This window comes from Penaeus japonicus, unplaced genomic scaffold (assembly GCF_977035675.1).
Source record: "Penaeus japonicus unplaced genomic scaffold, GWHDUDI00000001_assembly GWHDUDI00000026, whole genome shotgun sequence".
Lineage (NCBI taxonomy): Eukaryota > Metazoa > Arthropoda > Malacostraca > Decapoda > Penaeidae > Penaeus > Penaeus japonicus.
Genome location: NW_028234428.1, coordinates 33,603,762 through 33,608,761, shown reverse-complemented (window position 1 = coordinate 33,608,761; position 5,000 = coordinate 33,603,762). Strand labels below are relative to the sequence as shown.

At 49.8% G+C, this 5,000-nt stretch overlaps 1 protein-coding gene across 1 annotated transcript in view; it reads right to left on the bottom strand.

The window, feature by feature from the left end:
• The window catches only part of aPKC (protein kinase C iota type), a 113,190-nt gene that overhangs the window by 90,658 nt on the left and 17,532 nt on the right, over positions 1 to 5,000 (bottom strand). The gene's annotated exons all lie outside the window — the stretch shown is intronic.

Here is a 5,000-nt window from a genome sequence, read left to right as displayed (position 1 = left end):
TAACATAACAGCAAATACCTTTACATACTAATTGAATACAGAATATCAAATGTAGATATATATATATCATTAGGTGGACATAATTAGCATGCAACACGAAACAACACAATGCCTTAGTTTAACACATATGCAAGATTTAGACTGTCAGCAATCGCATCCCAAGCTTTTATTAAAAAAAAAAGAAGAAAGAAAAGAAAGAGAGAGACCTCATATATAAACAACACGAAACTACCACAAAAACACAAACAATTAAAACAAAGTAGCCTTCTACCATCCCTAATCTCTACTACCATGAACAAAAAAAAATAGTCCTCCCTATGCAACGAGGTAAGAATGCCCCCCCTCACCCCACCTAAACCCCCCCTCCCACCCCAGCCCACCAAAGAGCGAGACAAAAGCAGCCCCAAAGAGCCTCGACCCACAAGACATCTGGGCCAAACTGTAAACAATTCACGGAACAGGTGGTCTTCGCTTGTAGGTGCCGAGGGACCTGCCTCTACTACTACAAAGACCCCACGCACCTCAGGAGGCTTTAAGTAAACACAAGGACGAACGAAGGAGGGTGGAAGGCGGGTGGGGGAAGGGTGGAAGGGGTGGGGGAATGGGGGAAGGCGAGTAAGGAAGGGTGGAAGGTAGGTAAGGAAGGGTGGAAGGCGGGTGGGAGAAGGGTGGAAGGCGGGTGGGAGAAGGGTGGAAGGCGGGTAAGGAAGGGTGGAAGGTGGGTAAGGAAGGGTGGAAGGGGTGGAACGGGTGGGGGATGGGTGGAAGGGGTGATGGAAGGGTGGAGGGGTGGGGTAGGGGGAGGCCAGAGGGAGGAAAGGGAGGAGGGATGGTGTTGCACAACATGCTTGCGACGCCATCGACTCATTCATTACTCAAGTCACTTACTCATGGGCACGCTCGCCTATACATATATATGCACACGCACGTAACACTCACTCATTCACCTGCTCCCTCGCTCTCCCCACTTCCCCCTTCACCCAAACACACTTCCATCCCTCACTCCCCCCACCTCCCCCATCAACCAAACATAATCCCATCCCTCACTCAACCACACCCTCGCACCCCCCCCCCCATCTCCCACTTCCCCCTTCACCCAAACACACTCAACCACACCCTCGGCGGGGTCCCTTCACCCAAACACACTCCCATCCCTCACATAACCACACCCTCGCTCCCCCCCCCCCCACACCACCATCTCCCCTTTCACCCAAACACACTTCCCAGCCCTCACTCCACCAACATCCTCGCTCCCATCGCCCCTCTCTCACTCATCCCCTCCATCAATTAGCCATCCCGCCATGCACCTGAACAGCTGTTGCTCCCGACCGCAGAATATTCCACGAGGAGCGAGTACGCCAAGGCGGACATGCTCGCGCGCTCTCTCTCTCTCTCTCTCTCTCTCTCTCTCTCTCTCTCTCTCTCTCTCTCTCTCTCTCTCTCTCTCTCTCTCTCTCTCTCTCTCTCTCTCTCGTCAAGAACACATTCCTCCGCCCTCGCCTCCTGTGATTATTCCCCCCCAGTGGCTGACGACGATGTTCTCTTGTTATTTCTGAACGCTCGCTTCTTCTTCTTCTTCTTCTTCTTCTTCTTTTTTTCTGCATCTGCATCTGCTTCTGCTCCTTCTCCTTCTTCTTTTGGGTGTGCTTCGCTTCTGGGTATTTTCAAGGAGGGTTTTACTCTCTCCTGAACACTAGCCTTGTTTGTGTGTGTGTGTGTGTGTGTGTGTGTGTGTGTGTGTGTGTGTGTGTGTGTGTGTGTGTGTGTGTGTGTGTGTGTGTGTGTGTGTGTGTGTGTGTGTGTGTTTTACCTCTGGTCATTTTTGGCATTATATTCCTTCCTGAACACTAGCCTTGTTTGTGTGTGTGTGTGTGTGTGTGTGTGTGTGTGTGTGTGTGTGTGTGTGTGTGTGTGTGTGTGTGTGTGTGTTTTGTGTTTTACCTCTGGTCATTTTTGGCATTATATTCCTTCCTGAACACTAGCCTTGTCTGTTTTTCCCCCTTTTTCTGTACATTTTTAGAGTAATTCTTTCATGGACAGCAGCCTCGTCTTATTTTTTCTTTCTTTTTTACTTTTATTGTTTTATTCTTTTCAGAACCGTAAACTTGCGTCTTTTATTACTGGACATTCGCACTGTGTTTTAATTCCAAACCGTAATATCGCTTTCGAATATTGCAACGTATTTTCCATTTCCTCTCAACAACACTCAACCCATGTTCATCATAACCTCTGAACATCCACCTCACGCGCATTATTTCTGAACATACTTAATTAGGCCATCCTTTCTAAGCAATGGATCTACATGTTATTACTTCCTAGATGTTATCACTTCCGGTTATCATTTCAAGTTCGAATTTCTAAACGCTGGGAATGGGATTCTATCATGGAGCGAGACTTCCCTTGCCTACCTTTTATCAACCACTAAATTCTCGTTCTGGATGTAGTAGAAAAGGAAAAGAGATGGAGAGGAAAAGGGAAAAAAGGGAAGACAAGGGGGGGAAGGGAAGAGGAGGGGGAAGGGAAGAGGAGGGGGAAAAGCGAAAAAAAGAGGGAAAAGGAAAAAAAAGGAAAATAAAATGAGGGAAAAGTAAAAAAAGAAAAAAAAGAGAATCAGAAGAGAAATTTTAGAAGAGAAAGATTCAGAGAAGAAAATAAGAAGAAGCGAAAATCAGAAGAGAAAAAAATATCAACAGACAAGAGAATCAGAAGCGAAAATAAACAGTAAAGGCAAACATTAGGAGGCAGAATCAGCAGACAAAAGAATCAGAACAGACGGAAAAAAATAGAAAAAAAAGAAAAAAAACGCAGAGCCGAAAATTAGAAGAGACAGAATCAACAGAAAAGGGAACCCGTAGATGCGGGAATAATTGGGCGAGAACGGAACGGGACGAAACGGAAGACGCCCGATTGGCGGCGCCGCAATGGCAGGGCGGGGCGCGGTGTGGGAATCCGTATGAGCAACAGCTGCATTCGCGCCATTGCACATGCAAGGAAGGACGTCTTTGTGCGCATTCCAGTACCGAGAGGGAAATGACGTGATGCGCAAGTGGACATTTAAGAGGTAAGAGTGTAGCACTAGTACTACTACTGGTCGAATAATGGTCACGATAATGATAACAATGTGGATAATTAATAGTAGTTACCATTACTAGGGAGAGAGAAAGGGAGAGGGAGAGGGAGAGGGAGAGGGAGAGGGAGAGGGAGAGGGAGAGGGAGAGGGAGAGGGAGAGGGAGAGGGAGGGAGGAAGGGGGAGAGGGGGAGGAAAGGAGGGAGGGAGAGTGTGAGTGAGAGGGCGAATGAGAGATAAATAGAGTGAGAGTGAGAGTGAGAGTGAGAGTGAGAGTGAGAGTGAGAGTGAGAGTGAGTGTGCGTGTGAGAGTGAGTGTGCGTGTGAGAGTGAGTGAGGCGAGTGAGAGTGAGGGTGAGAGTGAGGGTGATAGTGTGTGTGTCGTGTGCGTGCAAAAGCGCCTGCGTGTCGGTCTGCGAGGCATGGCCCCGTCGCGCAAGCAGGAAGTTATCCCGGAACCTGAGCCCGTGGCTACTTTACGGCACTGACGTAGCTGGCCACCTGATGCACTCGCCGGCACCCCCCACCCCCTCCTCCCCACGCCCTTCGCATACCTGCACCCTCGCTCCCTCACGCCCCGACGTCGGCTCTCCCCGACTCGGCTCTATTCTGGCCCCGCTCCCTTTAGCGCAAAATCCCGCTAGAGCATGTCCTCTCTCTCTCTCTCTCTCTCTCTCTCTCTCTCTCTCTCTCTCTCTCTCTCTCTCTCTCTCTCTCTCTCTCTCTCTCTCTCTCTCTCCTTTCCCTGCCTCCCTCTTCCCCCTCTCCCAATCCTCTCAACGAGTGTCGACGGCCGCCCTCGAGAACAAACAAACAAACAAAGACGACCGACAGCTACTACAACCGACCGAACCGACAAGGGGAAGTTCCAGCACCGAATCTCCCGACAAACCGCTCGGGTGTCGGAATGCGAGCGAACACTTGCCCGGACAGGTGCGCGTGACCACTTGCAGCAGCAGCGGCGGCGCCAGGTGTTCCGGCAGGGAAGACGGGCCCCGGGCAGGCGGGCATCCCCTCCTCTCCCTCACTCCCTGCCCCCGCTCTTGTCTTATCATCCCCCCCCTCACTCCTTCCCCTCCTCCCCCGCCCTGTCTTATCAACTCCCTCCCCCCTCCTGTGACTGACTAAGAGGGTTTAACGACTGGCTGACGTTAGATATATCGATTAGCCGACTGAATGGCTGGGATGCAGGATAACTTTGGCTGACGTCCTGACTGGGCGTGGGCGTGGGCGCGAGGGGGGGGGGGGCTGGTGCAACAGGCCCGGCGAGAGGCTGACTGGTCGTTAAGGTGTATGGCAACAGGGATGCTATGCTCAGCGGCTGAGTCGATGATTTCAAAATAAATAAATAAATGAATAAATAAATAAATAAATAAATAAATAAACAAATAAATAAGAAATAAAACTAATAAAATCCTAGTTTTAGATGAAACGACACATCTTAACCGGAATGCAGAAACGACACACATCTCTTTCCCTTATGAATAAATCCGTTAAATCTCCTCTTTCCTTCCTCGCGCCCTCCGTCCCCCTTCTATGTCTACCAACCTCGTAAACCAACGTGACAATATTTTTCTTAATTAAGAGTCACTCAAGGTACGCGTCCATTTTATCCTCACACATTAAGTAAAAAAAATAAATAATAATAAAAAATAAATCGAGGAAAGAATGCGCTGGAACCTCCACTGAATCGTAATTGGCAAATATCTGCCAGACGAACTGCTAGCATTTGATGAATTATTAACCAGGCACTCACCAGGCTCTCGCCCCCATCCCACCCCAACCCATCCCACCCTTCCCCCGCCCTTACCACACCCCTACTCCTCCTGCAACCTCCCTTCTTGCCCAAAATCCCCCAATCCGTCCCCCCTCCCCCCTCTGGGCTTCCATGCCACACGGATGCGAGCGGAAGGAAGATTGGGGAGATAACGA